The sequence below is a fragment of the Lissotriton vulgaris genome, chromosome 7 (genome assembly GCF_964263255.1).
Source record: "Lissotriton vulgaris chromosome 7, aLisVul1.2, whole genome shotgun sequence".
In the NCBI taxonomy this organism is placed as follows: Eukaryota; Metazoa; Chordata; class Amphibia; order Caudata; family Salamandridae; genus Lissotriton; species Lissotriton vulgaris.
This window is the reverse complement of record NC_141695.1, coordinates 1,333,123,761-1,333,146,446: the sequence shown is the minus strand read 5'-3', so window position 1 is coordinate 1,333,146,446 and position 22,686 is coordinate 1,333,123,761.

Below are 22,686 nucleotides of genomic sequence, written 5' to 3'. Positions count from 1 at the left end.
CTGACTACTTTCGTAAAAATGTGTCGCAGATAGCAAACTTATTTTTGACAGTACTGCAGTTTACCTGGAAACACTTTGTGTCCATTCTCTCCCAGGTGATCAAATAATGCAATGGTGTTATTTTTGCAAGCTTCCTGAGATTTCGAGGCTATCAGTAAATCATCTATGTACTGTACAGGCCCCAAATCACAAGGCATCTATAAAAACCCAAGATTTTTCTTTAGGATCTGACTAAAAATGGAAGGACTCTCATTATACCCTTGAGGTACACAGCACCACGTGATTGTTCTCTGTTGAAAAACAAAGAGAACAAAAATTGGCTGTCTTCGTGCAAAGGCACTGAAAAGAAAGCCTCACACAAATCGAATATGGATAACCATTCTGAAGTACATGAAACTTGGAATAGAACAGTAGCAGGATGTGTTACAACTGGGTAACAAGGTACCACAGTCAAATTACTTTTTCTTAAATCTTGTACGATTCTATATTTCCTGTTTGGTTTTTGAATTTCCATTATCGGTGAATTATATGGGCTACCAATTAATTCTTCAATATGCCTTTCTGAAGTATATCTTCAATTACAAGTTGTATCCCGGCAAATGTTTCTGTGGACAATGGATAAGGTGGGTTTCTTGGGAAGACTGCATTTGGCATTATTTGGATATGAACTGGTTCTACACCTTTTATGAGTTTGATATCTTTTCCTGTAAAATCCCAAACTTCAGTACTCACTGTAGTTCTGAGATCCTCTGGTAGTTCAGCAATTGCTAACATGGTAAACAATCCTACATCAGTATTTTAATTAATTTGAAATCAACATCTTCACCATTAGTTTGAAATGCAACACCATCCGGAGTGCAATAAATTGTACAATTCAATTTGCACAATAAGTCCCTTCCTAATAGGTTCAATGGACTGGAATCGCAAATCACAAATTGGTGTTTTTCTTGAAAGGTTCCTATTCTGACTGTAACCTCTTCTCAAATTGGATTTGACATTTGTTTACTTGTAACTCCAACTACTTGGATTGTTCCCCCTGGGAGAGGTAAGTCTTGAAATTCCACTGTTCTAACAGTGGATCGGGTAGCTCCTGTATCAATCAAGAACGATATTTCGTAACCATAGGCATTTGCATCTACAGAGTAGCCACTTTGGTCAACCTCTAGGACTGCACCAAGTACACAGTCCTCTTCCTCTCTCAGGCACTATCATCGTGAATTTTCAGAACCAAACTCATCCATTTCAAGTCAAGTCAAGTAAGCTTTATTTCGACAATTGTCATAAAAGCATGTTCCACATATAAAAGTACATGTATAAACTTCTAGTAATAAAACCATTTTAAAAGCAGATTATCAATTTCATAAATAAATAGTTAAAAATCAATAGAAAAACTATACAAATGTGCAAAATATTATTCTTACGAGAGGTATTTAGCCTACGACATTAGGTACTGTGTTATTCTATCAGGAGTCGGGCTCTAATCGTCCATGCCCATCCTAAGAATTTTGCCACCGCAATATACACAAACATATTAGGACTGGTACGAATGAGTCTAACTGCAATCATTCCTTCCCTTGTTCCCAATGACCTACATATCGGCTTTAGCCACTTTCTCCTTGGTGCTGCATACATTGGGCACTCAAACAGAAAGTGTCCTATGGTTTCAGGAACACTTGAACAAGCTGGGCAAACCACCATGCCCCCACTGGTCCTTCTATTTGAGAATGACCTTACAGGTAGGCTTCCCACTCTTAGCTGAAAGTAGAGCTTGCGGTCAAGGGGCTTTGTAATGACATCCCAGAATTCCTCAAGTTTGGGACAATCTTTGATTTCTAAAAATAAACCAACAAGGGATTGTGAAGGAGTAGTACTAAAAATCTTTGTAGCCACCAAGTTCCAGTACAAAGTCTTGAGTGTCTTCTTCGATGGGAACCTGGCGTGCAATGGATCCTTCCACAATTCACCTAGTCCTAACTCATTCAAAAGATTTTGGATATGTCCCAACCATTTGACTTTCCGGAAACCGTCACTTTTTATCACATCCATCAGCCCTCTAGTGTATGTTTCCAATTCCGGTGTGGTCCAGATTCGCCGCCAATATAGTATTGGGCGCAGAGATGCAATTAGAGCTATTGGTGTTATACCCAACTCATAGAACAGAGGATACAATGGGGTGCTTTGTGGTAGCCTTATTAGTTTTCTAAGAAATGTGTTTTCAGAGACAGTCATCCCCTTTAACTTTTCATTTCCCCACATTTCCACACCATACAGAGTAGAGCTAACTACCTTGCCATTGTAAACCTCTAGCACCGGACTTACTGGTCTAGTCAGAGACCTAGAATGCTCTATGGTCAAAGCTCCTGATAGTTGTCGATGCTTCAGGGTGGCCAGATCAATCTGCTGTCTCCAGGACAGATCCTGTTGAATACAGATACCCAGATAGCTAAATGCCTCTACCTTCTCAAGAGGGCCGGTACTCATATGTACAGTACCCCTGTTGGCTATAGGTGCATTAAAAGACATGTACTTGGATTTTAGAACATTGACTTCCAAACCATGGGCGGCACAGAAGTCCTCGAAAATTATCAGAGCCTTCTGTAACCCGCTGGGGATCTTTGAAACTATAAGACAATCATCTGAAAACATTAATATAGGGATTTTACCTCCAGCAAGAATAGGAGCATCAACATTAGAATCAATTAAAATTTTTGCAACGTCGTTTATATATAAAGAAAATAATGTTGGTGCCAGGACACATCCTTGACGGACACCTGTTTCTACGGGGAACTGTGGTGTAACATTGCCAGGACTACCCCACCTAATCTGGGCAAAATTCTTCTGGTGGAGCCTAACTATTAGAGACAAAAGATCCCCTGGCATTCCCATATCAGTAAGTACTTTCCATAGCGTTTGGCGAGGGACCAAATCGAATGCCGCCCTTAAATCTATAAAGGCGGCATAAAGGCTGCCTTTGCCAATTAGAACGGTCTTCCAGTATAGCATAGTGAAATGCATAACTTGGTCGACCGTGCTAACGCAAGTTCTGAAGCCAGCCTGCAAGTGGGACAAAATGCTGTACTCCCTCTCCCAGACCTGAACCTTATTTAAAATAAGCCTACCAATGATCTTCTGGGTAGTGTCAATCAAACTGATTGGTCGATAGTTTCCAGGCTGGGATTTGTCCCCCTTCTTAGACAGGGATTATTTCAGCCCCTTTCCATGATTTGGGGACCGGTGCTCCCCTTGCCACTGCATTTGCCAATAGTAATATGTATACTCCCCAAGAATCTCTATCTTGTAGGAATAGATCAGCTGGGATGCCGTCAATTCCTGGCGCTCTACCAGGGACAACGTTATCCAATGCCAGCTGAACGTCCCCCAAGGTGAAAGGATCCTCCAGAAAAGGTGCGTAAGACACCTCAACAGAAGAGTCTTGCCCTGCTGCCATCGCAAACTGTGGTTTGAAATGGGATAACCATTTATCCTGCGGGACCCAGTTCTGAGGTTTATCAGAGTTACTATCCACACCCCTCCTATAGGTGTTCCAGAACTTTCGTGGATCTTTATCGTATCCTGCTTCCTGCAAGTCTGCCCACCTCTGCTCATCCCACAGACGCTTAGATTTAAAAATGGCTGATTTATACGCTGCCCTGGCTACACAAACATCTAAACTCGAACCATTTTTAAGGTCTCTACCTAGCTCCAAACGAGCCTGCCTACAGTCTGCTGAATACCAGCGTGGAGAAAGTTGATTACAAGGACCACTTTTTTGGGAAGGCTTGACAAACACTGATCGTAGGTCCTTAAAGAAAGCCTCGTGTATCCTGGTTACACATTCATTATTAGTAGTTGAACGCTCCACTATCACTGTCCCCTTCAGATCATTTGTTGCCTGAGTAAGCTTACGAGCTATAAAATCAACGTTCTCCTGATTGACCACGACTTTAGTCCAGCGGACGTGACGCATATCATTAGTAATAATGACGTCCACTGGAGTAGCAGCATCAGTCGCCCTATTTAAAGCGACTGGTGATTCCCAATAAGATATTTTGGCCGATAGAGGATTATGATCACTCTCTAGTCTATCTATAACTTGCATATCCGGCAGAGACCTCCACAGGCTCAGGCTAACAAGAATATAATCTATTCTACTCTGCCGGGGGCCGGTCTTAAATGTATTTGCCCCACTTTTATCACCCGGTGTTCTACCGTTGGCAGATCTAACTCCTTTGTTTAGGCAAAAAGAGTTAAGTTGAATAGCAATTTGCGTCCATCTTTTGATGGGTGTTAAGTCCAATTTAGGGACCCCCCATGTCCTATCTTCTTCATCTGAAAGGTCCCAATTATCATTCAGGAGAGGTTCAAAAGTTACATTAAAATCTCCTCCTATAATAATATTAGTGTGGAGAGAGTTACTTTCTAGGAGTTCCTCCAGAAGTGTTAAAATTTCCGAGTTCTTGCCCCCGGTACTTCTAGCATATACATTGTATAAATAAATAGGGTCTCGCTTTGGGAACTCTAGCAGGAGTGCCTGTAGATCCCTGTGCCTAGTAGGAATTACCTTGACCGTTGCAGCGAGATCTTGTCTAATCCAGATCGCCAGGCCGCCTGACGGTCGACCATTCCCTTTCTATTCCGCTAGGATTCCATAGTTTAAGTACCCCGGGAAATGCAACTGCTCCAGAGCCCAGGTTTCCTGGAATAGACATATATCATGCCTGCTGATAAAGGAAGCCCACTCTGGGGAGTCCAATTTCATTCTAAGTCCTGCAATGTTCCAGGAAAGAAGTGCCCCTGTAGTAACGGGGGAATTTATAGATTTGTTAATATCCTGGATGGTACCTGATACTTTGTTCTGTACACTTAACATCCCTAGGAGCTGCGGTTCTGAGATAGAAAAAGTGGGGCCAATTACAATAAGTGCAAGATTCGGGGCCTCATCGCTACTTATCTCCCTAGGTGATACTTCACCAATCTGGATCTGGAGTCAATCGTTGTTATCCAAACCTGAAGAGGCCTCACCTATACTCCTCTCTGAGATTTCACTAGTTAGTGTCCTTCTTTGATAGGGTTGAGATCTCATTTGTATCCAGGAATTATCTGGGGAGCAGGTCCTGTATTCCAGGGCAAACAAGCCCTCTGCTATCTTCGGGTTCTTTAAGACTACCTCAATACAATCATAGGTGTCGCCAGGAGCTGTAATTCTTGTGGTTTTTAAAATGTCCTCCCTGATAACAGACCTACACCCCCTGATATACCTAATCCAATGGATTCTTATTCGTTAGGGAATCCGGAGTCTCGTGGTCTCGTCCCATAGGTATTTTAGGAACATTCACCATATAAACAGCCTGTGTGTGATTAAGATGGTCATTACAGTGGAGACTAAGTGGTTTGAGGGAACTCAATCTTAGATCTTGCTGACAACCCTCCTTTCTATTCTCACCCTTTCTGTTTCCATCTACTTGTATAGCATTAGGTTTTGTGGGCACGCTTTTGGGCAAGATTGACAACGTTTTCCCCTTAGCGTGCAAATTGCCTATCGGTTGGGTATTCCCCCTTTCTTTCCTAACAGGCAAAGTAGGTGTCGGTGGAATAACTGTTAAGGGGGAAGGTGGAACACAGGTCTTCCCTCCCGCCGTACTATTATTCGTAGGGCCTATCAATCGAGCTTTTATAGGGTTAGGTGTGTCTTGTTCAGGAGAGGCCGTCAAGCGATCGACGTTTACTTGCAATGCCTCCACCAACCCACACAGTTGTTTAATAATTACCCACAGGGGATCGGTTGAATGATCAAGGGACATCGGTACATCGATATGACCAGACACAGATATAGGATTTTCAATAATTGTGGGCGTCAACAAGACTCCTACTGGGTCCTCACTCCCTATCTGAGACAGAGAACCTGTTGCTGCTAAATAAGGGTTCTAAGTCCCCCACACTACCATCAGAATCTATGGGTGGGCTCGATTGATCTACACATGACTCATTCTCAACATTTGATACAATATTAGCCCCTGTCCCCATCACAGATTTACACAAAAACATGTCAGGAATTATCACCACCCCCATATCCTGCCTTTTGGTTGACCCAGACCCTGTTTGCATAGTCCCCTCATCAGGTTTCTCGACATTTTGGGAGCTTGGGTCAGTATGTCTCCACAATCTTGTATCAGATCGTCTATTCGATCCATGACACAGTTGGCTCCTGCGTTGGTCATCCGTTTGGCCAATTGCTTAGTTTTACATTTTTTGGCCATCCATTTCAAACAAAGGACATTGTCCTAACACATCCTGATTCAAGTTCTGAACTTGTGGCATGACATTTTGACCTTGATTCAAGTTTAATTTTGGTATCTGGTTTATATTCATTTGGATATTTCCCATTCGATCTTTCATACCATGAGTCATTTGATTATGACCATGCATTTGATTTTGAAACTGACATCTGCATTCTTTGACCTGTCATTTCCTGTGAATTTTGGACCTGCCCTGCAATATTTTCTGGATTTAATAGACATTCTCGCTTCCAATGCCCCACACTATTGCAAATGTGACAAGTAGTGTCTTTCTTCAAATCAGCAATATCAGTTTCCGATCCCACACCTGTAGGAACATCTCTACCTCATCCCTGAGGCACTCGCATTTCATTTGAATTTGTCACAAATCCTGCTTGTGGGGCAATAACTCCCTGCATCATACCCTGACCTCCATCCAGTGACGTAACTTGATATCCTTTTTGAGCCAACTTTGACTGTACAAACATACATTTTCTTTAACTCTCCTCTGCACCATTTCCAATTTATCACTGCAATATTTCGCATATAGCATGATTTTATCTTGTGATTTTGACTGCCAGCAAATTACATTTTGTGTAATATGTGAAGTAATCTCAGGCTCCAATCTCAGAACAAACTGTGACATGAAAATCCCCATATCCTTCTCTTCAGGATACCACTATGCTGTTTAAAAACCTGCAACAACCTTTCATTGTTATCGTGAAGTTTATTTTGGTTCTTGAGCTGTTCTTTTAATTTTTAACCAGTCAATGTCTTTAAGAATAATCTTTCCTTTTAGGAGTGCTATTACTGCCTCATATTTTACATTACCAAAGGTGACAGAGCACCTGTCCCCTTCTCTCTCTGGGGCTCAGCTTTTGGCCATTATAGAGAAATCTTACATTCAGACCACAAATCTGCAGGAACCTCAATGGTAAAGAATGTATCCATGTCTTTCTACAACAGTTTTTGAAAGTGTAATGAACCTTTCCACAAACAAAATAGACCCTGATGGAGGAACAACTATTGCCCACATGCTGGAGTGTCTCACAGCAAGTAGAAAAACATAAGAAAATATGACAGAGACTATTAACAGTTGCTTTGTCAGAGCAGGTTGCTTCATATCTCCCAGATGGCTAGTACTGCGTCTTTTGGGTCTGATGACTTAACACATTTTCCTGTTTTCTTTGGTATAAGGGATCTTCAGTGGTGTTTGAAGGGTATGATTGGGCTTCGTCTTCGTTTACTTTGTTGGAAGGATCCATCCAACATGGGGGTGGGTTATCTGGTCTCATCAGCAGGTGTCTCGTCAACGATGGGGTTCTCACCTCAATCTATTGATAAATGGTCTTTGGTCCAATATAGGGTCATATATCAGTGTTCTGGAAATTAGAGCAACAGAGCTTGCCCAAAAGGCATTTCTATGTCAGTGAGCAGTGCCCCAGGACAGTGCAATCACAGTATTCTGTCTAAACAAGCAGGACAGTCTAGGGTTGTTGCAGTTGTGCAGTAAGACATAACAAATTTGGGTCTAGACCGTAGACAGGAGAACTGATCTGTCAGCAGATGATTTGGCAATGTAGAAGGCTTTGATGGCATTCTGTGGCACTTCGCAACTGAGCCTCTCTAAAGAAACTGCTTCATGCATCATTATCTAGACCTTATCTTGAAGCTCCTGCATGGTGTGAAATTTGGAACTGGCATCAAGAGTCCCTTTTAGTTTTTTGTGCTATGCTTCTCCCTCATTCCAATGATTTTAGGCATAGAGCCAAAGGAGAAAGGGGTAACTTATATTGACGACCTACCTGTTTTACCCTGTTCCTAGCTCTAGGATCAATGACCACATTCTTATGGTTTACCCACACTTTGAGGTTCTTTAAATTTCAACTCCATTTTACATTCGCTGCCATTTTATGTTGCCTTTACACAGGCTGCTCGATGAACGAACTATCTCTGCCCTTTAGACTGCAACGTGTCGAAAACCCCCTCCGTCCTTGTTTTGAAACCAATCTCAGACACCAGCCGACCTAACAAATCCTTGTCTGGACTGCCTAATACCCGTATCAACTATCTGTTAGCCTTTAGTATTCTTCTCTTGTCGTATCTTATCTTTTGGCCTTCGCTATTCTCTCCCTGTGTTTTCTTATTTCGTAACCTTTCCTTTGAAGCATACAGACATGTCTTTCCATTGTAACACTGAACTATGGGTGCCAGTATTGATGAACTTTGAGGGCCGGATGATGTAATATGAAAGCATAGACTATTCAGGTTGCACAACACCTTGTTTTCAAACTCTTCTGATTGGCTAAAACTTTGCGCATTGGGTGTATGTTTGTACAGATGTATTTTTTCTATAAAGGCTTGTGAGCCACGGAGTAAAGTGGCAGTCTCCTAAGAACCTACTTGGTGTACTTCTGGGACAACTGTGCCTAGCTGCAGGTAATAAATTTGGTCTTTCTACGCCAACAGAGTATTCCGTGTCTCTATATAACAAGGCAGGTGAACTCGAAGATTTCAGGTGTGCCCTGTGCCGCCTGGCTTTAAGGCTCGGTTCTTCAACTGGCGCCCAACGTAGGGCGGCTTCACAGGTAGCGGTTGAGCCCAAGGATCGTGAGGAGTCCCGCAGGAAAATTCCAGAGGACAGCGCCCCCACATCAGCGACCCCTGTATGTCGAAAAGTGGCCCGATGGTCTTTTTAAGTGTGGCTTCTCCTTTCCAACGGCTGCTGGTGACTGCTGCCCTGACTGCCGCCCTTCCTTAGTCCCTTTTGGTGATGACTGGTATTGCGAGACGTTAGACAGACCTCTGTTGGCGTGAGAAGACATTTTCGTTAAGTACTGGTTGGTAGCTCCCACTTCTTTGTTTTTGGGTTCTTAGATTCAACAGTTGCAATTGTCGAAGCCAAGGGGGAAGTACGTTTGTGTTGTTTTATTAGCCCCTTGTTGTTTGTAGGAAGCCAGTGAAGTAACGATGCCTGGTTTCAGTAAGATTCGAAAATGGTGTTGCTTTTCTTGCGATATGGACTCCCGACTGGAGGACTCTTGTCCAATTCCTCTGGTTGGAACTCCTACTTATGAGCTAAACATGGTGTGGGCCCCATCACCTTTAATGAAGTGTGGGTCTGCGATACGAAGAAAGATGGTATTTTACAGTGGCCACATAATGGTAGTTTTGAGCCTGATATTTTAGACAATCTAGAAGCTACTTTGTTTAAAATAAAAGCCCGGCCGGCTATGTTTGACTCTTTTCGCCTTTGGCGCAAGGAAGCCAAACAGAAAGAAATTAAACAGGCAAAAAGAGATGGGACAGAAAGAGGCATGACTGTTATACAGGCTGCCCAACAGTTTAAAGAGAATGAAATGGATCATGCGATTGAGATTTCAGACAGGCAACATCGTATGGCGATCGATAAATGTTACCCGGTGCTGCCAACTTCTCCCTCGAATCCCGATGCTGATCTTGAGAAGGATCCTCTAATGTCTCACTTGTTAGGATCGCCCCCGCCCTATGTACAAGGTGCTAATGCACCCCCGCCTTTGTTACCCGTCCAGCAACCTGTTATTCTCCCACCAGCTCCAGCTCCTGCACCACCACCACAGCCCTTTGTGGCACTACGGCACCCACCATTTCCTTTGCCTCCAGCTCCCTTGCTTCCAGCTCCTCTGCCTCTGACTCCTTTGCCTCAGCCTTCTTTGTCCTCGACCTCCGTTTTACCTGTTGCCTCTTCTCCTGTTCCGCCTCCTGCCTTATCTCCTGTTTTTCTGCTAGCTTCCCCTTCTGTTCGTCAGCGGATGGTTGAGACTGTTTCGGGGCTCCTTTCTCCTTTCTTTGGGTCAGGAAGCCTGACTCCTGTTCTTCCCCGTAGGCAGATCCGTACTGATTCCCGAGAACGAGATACACTAAATCTCCTTGCTCGCAGATGGATCATGAAGGGTCCCGAGTATACCGAGCAAGATATTATGGAAACGTTTGAACAGTGGGATGCCCCTACACAGAGATTTGTTTTTGACACCATGTGTGGCATTCTAGGTCAGGAATGGGAGGCTGCCGGATTGGGTTCAGTTCCCAAGGATTTGCTGGATATTAGGACTGATTTTGATAAGGGAATTATTGTGGGTCCTGAGGTTGAGAAGGCTGTACGGACATTTATCACTTTTAGATCAACGTTCTTTTCCGGATCTTTGTCTGAACTCGATCCTTCTGTTAGGCGCAAACTGAAACACTAAAACAACAAAAACCCCTGCACTAGGAAATTAACAATAAAGTCTGAGTGATTTCTAGTTGTGGTAACAATAGTAAAATGTGCACATCGACAGTGTTTCAAAGTCAATAGATTGCAAAGTGCCGAGAAAGGAATTTCAATGAAGTAGAATCCTTGGTACAAAAAAACAGTTTATTGTTCCTCTTGTTCTGGCCAACACGTGTTTCATCGCAGGGAAACAGACTGCGAATCTTCAGGGCCTCTTGAAAGAAAAAGCCGGAAGTGGTGATGTGGCCAACGCCCGAGAGGGCGAAATATGGGTGATGAGCTTTATTCGCGTAGTTTGATGGTTCCTTAGTGTGGTCATAAGGAGGCCATGACCGGGAGGAGAAGAGATTGAAGCTGTAGCGCTCAAATTAGGGTTGACAGGCGGATACACCACCACCACAGGAGGGGGAACGAATCTAGTCAGGTGTATCCGCCTGTCAACCCTAATTTGAGCGCTACAGCTTCAATCTCTTCTCCTCCCGGTCATGGCCTCCTTATGACCACACTAAGGAACCATCAAACTACGCGAATAAAGCTCATCACCCATATTTCGCCCTCTCGGGCGTTGGCCACATCACCACTTCCGGCTTTTTCTTTCAAGAGGCCCTGAAGATTTGCAGTCTGTTTCCCTGCGATGAAACACGTGTTGGCCAGAACAAGAGGAACAATAAACTGGTTTTTTATACCAAGGATTCTACTTCATTGAAATTCCTTTCTCGGCACTTTGCAATCTATTGACTTTGAAACACTGTCGATGTGCACATTTTACTATTGTTACCACAACTAGAAATCACTCAGACTTTATTGTTAATTTCCTAGTGCAGGGGTTTTTGTTGTTTTTGTGCAATTTGTGTGGATTTGTGATCCACCTTTGAGCGGTTACGAGGGATTACCGCCCGCCCCTTTGCCTGGAATCTGATACCTTATAACACCACAATATTCTGCGGTTACTCGGTTGCGCGCCTTTCCTATTCTGGAATACCTCAAACCCTCCCAGTAGATCAATAGCAAACTGAAACACTACCCTATGCGAGAGGTTCCCCCAGTGTGGAGAGATGCGGTTGCAGCTCAGGATGGTAAGCCTATACCAGCTCACTTCCAACAGATATGGGTACATGTACCTTGGAAAAGATCTGAGGTGCTGGCCCTTAAACAGTCCTTACCTGACCCCCGTAAAAATCCTGCTGGTTACTACAAAGAATTATCTCAGACTGTTGATGCTTGTATTATGAATTTGGCTGACATAGATATGTTGATGGGGAATGTTGTCCCACAACCATTGTGGGCTAAGATTCGGAAAGAGGACCACATCCAGGAATTAGGAGGTGATTGGAATGCTATACGGGCTGCAGATAGACTCCAAGTGGGGGGTGCTAAACCTGATGATTTAATTGCAGAACTTCCTGGTAGAATAATTACCTTAATGAAAACTATGATGCCCGCTCTACGAGTTAATTGGGATAAGTTAGCTGCCTGTAAGCAGAAGATGGACGAGAGTGTTTCTGATTTCTTTACTCGTTTTGAGGAAACGTTTCTTGATCACAGTGGTCAGGATATGAGCACAGAGGGTGGACAGCGATTGTTCGTAGATAAATTTGTATTTAATTTACTTCCCGAACTCTCTAATAAATTAAAAGACTCCGAAAGTGCATGGGCTGTTTCTTCCTCAGCCCAGATATTGGCTACTGCTCAGTATTATGAAAATAGGGATAAGGAGGCGAAGGACACATTGGATAGGAAGACTAATGAGTTGAAGACAAAGGTACTTTTGCAACAGGCTTATCCTCCTCATCCTGTTCAACGCCAGTTTCAGTCGACTCTCCAGTTTCAGAAGATGTTTCAGAAACCTGAGCCCTTTGTTCCACGGCCTCCACTGAGTCCTAATCAGTGTTCCTATTGTAAGGAAGAAGGTCACTTCAAGAATAATTGCCTGATTTTATTGCAGCGTGCTGGTGGTACGTCTGGGCCACGAGGCCGAGGTGGCTTTCAGTCAACACCTAGGGGGAGGGGACGAAGTACAATGTCCCAGGATCAGCGTTCCCTTCCGCCTCAAAATTCCATGAATTATTTTGACCAGCAAAATACTCAGTCTGCCCATTATTATAATGACGATTATTATATGGAGGATGAGAATCAGAGTTTCTCTAGCTAGGACAGCCGTAGACAAAGTGAGGGAGTCATTTCAGTTCCAGTGGACCAAAATGGGCCTTAAGTTGATGTTGTTGCGCTTGGTGTGTCAGAGCCATTTCTCTTGGATACTGGTGCAACAAAGGGTTCTATCATTCACTCTAAACTCCCTGGGGCTCCTTTGTCTGGCTTAACAAATGTTTCTGTAGGCTTTTCTGGCGCCCCAGTTCGTAACCCAGTTTCTTGTCCTTTGCCTATCTCCATTGGTCCTTATGATTTGGAGCCTCCGCTTATTTTAACGACTGGTTGTGGTGAGAATTTGTTGGGTTTCGATTTGTTGAAAAGATTGTATGCAACCCTGCATTGTTCTCCTTCTGGTGTACATCTTACTTTGGGAAGGACATTGACTTCCCCGAAATATTTGTCTGGAGACCAACTCCCTTCTGAATTGTGTTCCCTGCCTGCTACTCTTTGGGCTACAGGCCCCAATGATGTTGGTCTCTTGCAGATTCCACCCTATGTTGTCACCCTCAAGTCTAATGTTAGGTTACCTCGCATTCCTCAGTACAGAATTTCGAGTGATGGTGAGAGAGCGCTGATGGCTATTATTTATGATTTGGTTGAGAAAGGTGTGGTTGAAGAGACTAGAGGAAATGTGTGCAATAGTCCTGTTTTGCCTGTCCTTAAACGTACTGACTCTTCCCAGCCACCTGTTTATCGTTTTGTGATCGATCTCCGGGAGGTCAACAAGATTGTTGTACCACAGTTTCCTGTCGTCCCAGATATCACTGCTTTACTGACAATGATACCTGCTTTGGCTGCCTGGTTTTCGGTCATCGACCTTAAGAATGCTTTCTTTAGCATTCCCATTGCTGAGGAAAGTAGGGATATTTTTGGTTTTTCTTTGGCAGGCTGAAGTTTCCGGTTCAAGCGTGCACCTCAAGGCTATTGTGAGAGTCCCTCCATTTATAATCAGGCTTTGAAAACTCAGCTTGATGCTTTTTCTTTGCCTCCAGGTGCCACTCTTATTCAGTATGTAGATCATCTGTTGGTTGCTGCTGATTCTGAGGACGTTTGTAAACAAGTTACTGTTTCACTGTTGCATCACTTGTCTGACCTTCATCATAAGATTTCGCCCTCTTAATTACAATATTGTCATCAAGAGGTTACCTACTTAGGTCATCTCTTGTCGATGGAGGGAAGGCGATTGACCCCAGAAAGAATCCAAGCAATTGCACAAATGTCTGTACCATCTACACAGAGAGAGGTGCGTGCCTTTTTGGGCATTACCTCTTATTGTAGACAATGGATTCCGAATTTTTCTTTGTTAGCGAAACCCTTGTTAGCGCTTACCCTTAAAGATACACCCCAACCTCTCCCTTGGACAGAGGAATGCCAGAAAAGTTTTACTGATTTGCGTACTTCCTTGTGTTCTGCTCCTGTGTTGGGTACTCCAGATTACAGCAAACCTTTCACACTTCATGTACACGAGAGAGAAGGTTGTGCGTTGTCAATTTTGACACAACAATTTGGTGACAAACAATGCCCGTGTGCTTATTTTTCGGCTACGTTAGACCCTGTAGCTAAAGCATTACCTAGTTGTCTGAAAGCTACAGCAGCAGCAGCAGTTTCTATTCGCCAATCTGCTGGATTGGTGCTAGACAATACGCTTATTGTCATGGTGCCACATGCAGTGGATACACTTCTAAACAGGACAAAAACTCAGCATCTTACGAGCGCCCGTTTATCGGGGTATGAGCTGATGCTCTTGGCTAGTCTCATGCACATCAAGCGATGTAATACCCTAAATCCAGCTACATTGTTACCGATCCCAGTATACAAAGACATTCAAGAGCAACATGATTGTTTTCTCCGTACAGAGGAGTAGACAAAAGGTAAGATTGATTTAAAAGATACGCCGCTCCTAGACCCGGATGGGATCCAATGGGTGGATGGTTCTTGTTTTAGGCTCCCCAATGGTGAAACAACTGTAGATTATGCTGTTACCACCTTGCATACAATTGTAGAGACAGCACGCATTAGGCAGAATTCAGCCCAAGCAGCTGAATTGATAGCTCTGACTAGAGCTTGTGTATTGGCTAAAGGGAAGAGAGTGAATGTGTTTACAGACAGCCAATAAGCGTTTGGGGTGGCCCACAGTTTCGGCCGCCTTTGGAGGGAAAGAGGATTCTTTACCTCACATGGCACTAAAATACAGCATGGTCAGTTAGTGAATGACCTTTTGGAATCACTTGCTTTACCCACTCAGATAGCAATTGTAAAGTGTAGTGTGCATAAGAGGATCACTGATGATGTGGGTGAAGGAAATGCTTTTGCGGACCAGATAGCGAAAGAGACAGTGAGAGATGTGACGAGTCGTATGTATGTTGCTGGACCTGCTAGTTGGGTCAGTCAAGGAGGAATGTGTGAGGACACAATAGAAAGTGTGAAAATGATTCAGGAGGAGGCTACAGAGAAAGAATTGAGTAAGTGGAGAGATGGTACGGGAATGTTGGATGCGATGGGATGTTGGATAGAATTGTCGGAACACCAACGTTGGCTGTTACCAGACGCCTATGTACTTCCAGTAGTGACTATGGAGCATGGTCCAGCCCACAGTAGTGCGAAAGGAATATGCAAGCTTTTGGCTCCAGTATGGCAGAATGCAGGGATCCCTAAATGTGCAGACAATCTTGTTAAGCATTGCATTGTCTGTTTGATGCACAACCCAGGAAGAGGGACACCAACTCCAGCAGGCCATTTTGCTCCCCCAACGTATCCTTTAGAGGTACTGCAAATAGACTACATTCATATGGAGAGATGTAATAATTTAAAGTATGTCCTTGTGGTGGTGTGTGCCTTTTCTAGATGGATAGAGGCCTACCCCCTAAAGGACAATACTGCCTTGTCTACAGCTAAGGTCCTTCTGAAAGAATACTTCCCGAGGTTTGGTTTACCTCGAATTGTCTGGAGTGACAATGGAAGTGAATTTGTGGGTCAAATCATGCAGAAAGTATGTGCAGGTCTTGGTATTAAGCAGAAATTCCATGCTGCAAACCACCCTCAGTCAGCGGGTTTAGTAGAGTGCTATAATGGCACTCTCAAGCTTAAACTTGCGAAGATACAAGCCAGCACAGGTCTTGCCTGGCCCGATGCTTTACCTTTAGCCCTTTTGTCAACCCGAACAACTGTTTATTCTCGTGTGGGGCTTAGCCCATATGAGATTGTGTTTGGACGCCCGGCTAATGTCTGGGGTGTCCCTAGGCCTAAAAGTACTCTGACATAGAATACCTGATGTTAATTGACTATTTGCATGACCTCACCACTAAATTGCGTGTTCTCCATTAGCAGGTACAAGACGCCTTGCCGCAGGCTTCTTCGGATCCTGGGCACACCCTCCAACCTGGCGATAGGGTGTGTCTGAAAAACTTTCAAAGGAAGAGGAATTTGGAGCCTCGCTGGCGGGAGCCGAGACAAGTTTTGCTTACCACACGTACAGCTGTGAAAGTAGTGGGGAAAAAGAATTGGGTGCACGGTGTGCACTGTAAAAAGATGCCCTTGCCTTTGCCTTTCGATCAGTGGGTTCGCGAGGGTACAGGTGATTGTGAAGGAGAGAGGGTCCCCCGGTTCGTACCTTTTAGCAAAGCAAACCTGGAGTGGACTCAATCTGAGAAAGAAGATGATGACGTTTTGCAAGAAGCTATCCCACCACATTTGAGATTGAACACAACTAATCCAGAGAAATCTTTCTAGGATCAGACTGTACCAAACAAAACTAGATACCATTTGAGATCTAGCGTAACTAAAGACAATTAAGGAATTTTTCTTTCGTGTGTGTTGTTTTTGTGATGTTGTCCATCTAATTAGGTTGCAGGGTCGTTGTTAGAGTCTTAGTTAGTGACCTGAGTCGTGACAGTAGGTCTGCGGGACTTACAGTGTCATAGGACGGCTAATAATCACGGCTAAGTGAAGAAGGAAGACTGCCACGAGCAACACCTAGAAGATGGATTCTGTTAAGTTAGAAAATAATGATGACAAGAATGTAATGAAAAAGCATTGTACAATTTTTAATAGATGTGGCGTAGTACTATGTGTTTTAATTTTGCTATGTGCTTTATTAGCTTGTGTGGGTTGGGTTATTCACACTTTGCAGCTAACATCTGTACCTATATCTACTTCTCAGCCCATACCTTTTCGCACTACTGTTTCTCCACACCAATTTTGTACGCTACCAGAGCATGAGCAAAGAGAATGGAGTAATTTAACAACTCCTTCATTCAATTGTTACACCAGCATCAATTGGTGATCAATACCACCGATTGCTGGGTATGTGGACTTTTACCCCATAATACAGATAAAGGAATGCCATATTTAGTTCTACCCTTCTCCCTAAAAGGATCTGCTTGGGCTTACACCTGTATGTTTGCCAATGCCTATGAAAATCAACATCGACATCCTGTTGGTCCGTATAGGGATGGAGTTGACATTAGTCATGGCGCACTGATAAAGGGAATAGGGGCTATGTCGAAACATTATCACAAATTTAATGAATTCCCCACTGACAAACGACAAGCATACGTTGACTGGAATGTGACACATTACGTCACTAGTCTTACGGACAGAGCCAAAAGGAAAAGATCCACACCTATATATACTGTACCCCACCAAGGTTACCTATGTCTCCAGGGAAATGGTCAAAGTTCTAAGGCTCAATTAGGAAAGAGCATCTGTAACATTACATATACCTACCCATCCCGATCGTCTCCACCATTTATGGCGTCTCAAGGAACATATTTTGTTTGCCATGACAGAGCCTATACATGGCTACCAGCCGATTTCTCAGGAACTTGTTATATAGCTTTTCTCCTCCCTCCAACATATGCAGCTCCTTCGGGACATCACAAAACAAGGTACGGTAGAGGGGTTATTGCTTTGGAAGACACAGCAGGACAAGAAGGAGGCGAATTCCTTTAAAGGATTCCTCCCATTTTGGGGCCCTATGCCCAATAGTAGAAATATCAGACGGTAAACAGACAAAATATCGATTACAAAATATCGAATGGACATAATATCGAGTTCAAAATATAGGCTGGACAGAATATCAAATGGACAGAATATAGACATCAAAAATATCGTTTTGAAGGTAAGTAATGTAATATCAAAATTTAAAATATAGATAGTCAAAATATCGAAGTACATAATATAGGTGTTGGAACTGGGGTCACCAGCTCCCCGAGGGTAGCATGGCACGAGCGGGCAGGCATCCGAAAGCTTATGTGTAAAGCGACCATATAGCACACGAATCCACTGAGACAGTAAACTTGGGCACGCAATGACTGACGCCACTCCATTGAGCTTGTATAAAAAGCAAGTAACTTTTATATAGAGCAGGATCAGGGTAATCAAGAATTACAATATCAATAACTTATTAGTTTTCCTTCAGAATACATATGTTCCAACACTGAAATAAATACTTAGAGGAATAAATATTAAATATTGGATAAATATCAAATATTAGATAAACACAGGCCTGACCTCAGCCTTGCTCCTTGTCAGCACCTGCAAGAGATTCTTTAAAAGACATTCAGATAACATTGCATCCCATTCAGGATAACTTTGGCAACAAAGGCATAAATATCTCCTTCAAAGCTTTCCATCAGTACATTTCAATACTCCTGTCTGGAAAGAAATAACATTTCCTTACCCCGCACTACATTTCCTAGCTGGAGGAATAAATGGTGCCTTAAATAAGAGTAAAATATTTCATCAATGGTAGAACATTTGATTTGTGTAGAATAACCTTTTCTTGGGCATAGAACGCTTTAGCCCAGCAACAGTACTCTTTTAGGACTTGCCTAAAGCAGGTTTGACCAGCCAATTCCCCTTTTCATTCCTCAGCACCAAATAGAAGCATATACATTTCCTTAAGGCTAAAACCTTCAGTTAGCAGAAGTGAAACATTCCATTACTCCGCATTAAACATCCCCTGTAGTAGCTGAAAGTACTTCAGGAACTCTGCATTAGGCAGGAACATCTAACACTTCCCTATGCAGGAGTAAACCATTTTTGGGGGAAATCAGGCAACCTCCCATTAGGTCAATATGAACATTTCATTTAGCAATACTGCAAAACATTTCCTAGTAGTAATTAACCAACAGTTCCCTACGGAGGAATAACCATTTAATTCGGTACAGATAACAAGGCACCAGGTAAATTTACACATTTGCCTCCAATCTGGGTAAAAGTTTTCAATTAGGCTGGAATAAACATGGCTTTAAGCAGTAATGAACATTTCATAAATCCAGAGCAAACCAGGCCTGAGGCTAAAAATGAACAATTGACTTTACCCCAGGCAAGGGTTAACTTGACTAGCTCCAGGCCCCCAAGCGTGTCTTTTGGGGCATTGGCCCCGTTCTAGGCCTTGAATGGGGGCCAAGAGCAGTCTCCCTCGGGGAGGGCGATCTCCGGGCATCCCCGGGGAGTTACCTTTCTCTTCGGCCGCTTAGGCCCTTGCGTAGGTTCAGTTGGCTGTGGAGGGGGCTCTCACTCCTCTGTGAGCCCCTCCGATACACCCCGCGCAGCAGTGGTACCGGTCCCGGCTCCTCCGGCCTCGGGACCGGTCCGGGACACAGCACGGCAGCAGCGAAAGCAGAACGGGCCCAGCCTCTCTCTCAGCCCTACACAGTCCCAAAACTAATCACGGGAGCCTGAGGGAAATCGCTCCCGCGGCCGCCAATGGCAGCGCGGCCCGCGGATACGTCACAGCCTCCCCTCCATTTGCTGGCAAGGAAGGCACTTTGTAGGCAGGGCCCGGGGCTAGTCACAACGCGGCGGGGGCGGAATCTCTTCCGACGCCCCGGTCACGTGAGCCGAGCAGAGAGGCTTCAGGCCTAGCGCGATGATCACAGCGCCTCCACACAGCGTCGGGCCGGGCGCGGCCCACACCAGGACAACGGCCACCTTCCTCCGGTACCGGGGGCCGCCGGGACAGATGTTGGCGCCTCCCAGGGTGCGGGACTGCAGCGGGGATCAGGCCGGCCCAGAGGTAGGTCGAGCGGCGCTTTTGGTGGCATAGCGCTCGGCAGATGTAGCTCTTCTGGGATCCAGCGCTTCAGGGCCCTCACTCAGCGCATCAGCGGGCATGGGGGCACTGAATAATCATAGACCCTCCAGGTACAGGGGTCGCGGGACACAGCACTTAAGGCACCACAGCAGTTCTTGGCACCTGAGGGATGTAGCGCTCCTCAGGGACCGCAATAGGAAAGCGCTAGAAAGGCAGTTCAGTCACATGAGGCAGTCCAAACAGCGGGGGTAATTTAGGCCGTCTGGAGGCTAGCGCTGCGCAGTGATAGCACTTAGCAGTCACTTCAGGTCAGGCCACTTGTCACTGGAGATGAGGCAGGACAAGCAGATGGGCAATTCAGGATGCTAGCGCTAGGAAGGAGGAGCGCTTAGCAGTACAGGCAGTTTAGTTTAGAAGGAAGCCTGTCGGCAGATTAGACAGGACAGGCCACACAACAGTGGCAAACCAGAAAAAAGGGTCCCATGTGGCGTCAGGGAGTGCAGGGAGTGATACAGCGATGTCTTCTCAATAGCCCTGTGGTGATTTGGTTTCTTCTCGGCGCTTTATGTTTCTTGCGCCCTTGTAAATAGCAGTCTCTGGGTTCCTTGAGGAAGGGGGGGTTGGAGTTGATGGCTGGTATAAAATCTCCTCAGCCAGTTCCCCTCAGATGGACTCTGGGTTCCCCTTCCGCCGGGCTAGATCAGGGGGTCAATCAAGATTCCTCAACACTTGGTAGGCAACACCTAAGCCCTGTCACTCCCAGTATCATAGGACCCTAACTAGGCCCCACTGCCTAAAACTCCTGCGTAGGTTCTTCCCCAGGTCAGTGCTCCCTCAATCTGACAGGAAAGTTTCCCTCCCTTGCCTTATATAGTGCCAGTTGACAGTTGGCAGTGGCAGTTGGTGTCACCTCACCTGTTCCAGAAGGTTCCAGGAGGTTCTAGGAGGTTCCACCATTCTGGCTAGGGCCAGGCTGGCAGGCTAGTATGGATACATTGTTTGAAGGTTCCAGCCAGCTCCTGGCCACTAGAATGCGCCCACAAAGACTGCGCTGCAGTAGCAGGGGTCAGTGGCAGCCATGTTAGGGGAAGAAAGCACCTGCACCTTAACATTAGATTAACATTACGCAGGGCATCTCCACTACACAAGGCCTACACCCTTTTGTTACAATGGGGGACATCCTAAATTAAGAATAAAAAGCGAAAAATTTCTGGGAAAAGGGCCAAGTCCTACAAGAGGTTATTAAAAATATCGAAAATTTAATAATATTGAATTTTTTATAGTGTATTTTATGTGTTAAAAGTGTTTATTTATGTTATAATGTATTTAAATTAATGAATTTAATGTTATTTAAATTTTGCATAATTTAATTCTGTAGCGGGTTGTGGGTTTATAGGGGAAAAGGGTGGGAAGTAATTTAATTATAATTAATTAAATATGTAAATTTATTTATTGGTATTTGTTTATAATTAATTGTTAATTAATTTTTATTTTGTAATTAATTACATTTTAATTGCCAATTAATTTTATTTAATTGATTAATTGATAATTATGTTAATTTAATTAATGTAATTTTTGTAGCGGGTTGTGGGTTTATAGGGGAATAGGGTGGGAAGTAATTTAATTATAATTAATTAAATATGTAAATGTATTTATTGGTATTTGTTTATAATTAATTGTTAATTAATTTTTATTTTGTAATTAATTACATTTTAATTGCCAATTAGTTTTATTTAATTGATTAATTGATAATTATGTTAATTTTATTAATTTTATTTTTGTGGCGGGTTGTGGGTTTATAGGGGAGTAGGGTTGGAAGTAATTTATTTATAATTAATTAAATATGTAAATTTATTTATTGGTATTTGTTGCACTCTTTGGAGTGGGAATAGTAATTTTTACCCCTACGCTATCCCTAATGTTGCACTCTTTGGAGTGGGAATAGTAATTTTAACCCTACGCTATCTAACGCTTTCCCTACTGTTGCATTCTCTGGAGTGGGAATAGTAATTTTTACCCCTACGCTATCCAATGCTTTCTCTACTGTTGCACTCTCTGGAGTGGGAATAGTAATTTTTACCCCTACGCTATCCAACCCTTTCCCTACTGTTGCACTCTTTGGAGTGGGAATAGTAATTTTTACCCCTATGCTATCCAACGCTTTCCCTACTGTTGCACTCTCTGGAGTGGGAATAGTAACTTTTACCCCTACACTATCCAACGCGTTCCCTACTGTTGCACTCTCTGGATTGGGAATAGTAATTTTTACCCATACGCTATCCAATTCTTTCCCTACTGTAGCACTCATTGGAGTGGGAATAGTAATTTTTACCCCTACGCTATCCAATGCTTTCCCTACTGTTGAACTCTCTGGAGTGGGAATAGTAATTTTTACCCCTACGCTATCCAGCGCTTTCCCTACTGTTGCGTTCTCTGGAGTGGGAATAGTAATTTTTATCCCTACGCTATCCAACGCTTTCCCTACTATTGCACTCTCTGGAGTGGGAATAGTAATTTTTACCCCTACGCTATCCAACCCTTTCCCTACTGTTGCACTCTCTGGAGTGGGAATAGTGATTTTTACCCCTACGCTATCCAACGCCTTATCTACTGTTGCACTCTTTGGAGTGGGAATAGTAATTTTACACTTCCGCTATCCTACGGTAATAATATTGGACATTTTTTTAATTATATTATGTTACTATATATATATGTTTTAACAAATATGATTGTAAAACATTTTTTTTATAACTTTAATTAATTATTTAATTATTATAAGTTAATTTAAGTATTTTTAAGTATATTTTAGTAAATCATTTTTAATATTAATTTAATTTAACATTGTTTTTACTAAAGTCGATATTTTTACAAACTATATTTTAGTAAACAATATTTTTTACTCAATATTTTTGTACTTACCTGTTTGTAGATACAAAGTCGATATTTTGTCAACGATATTTTAGGTAGTCGAT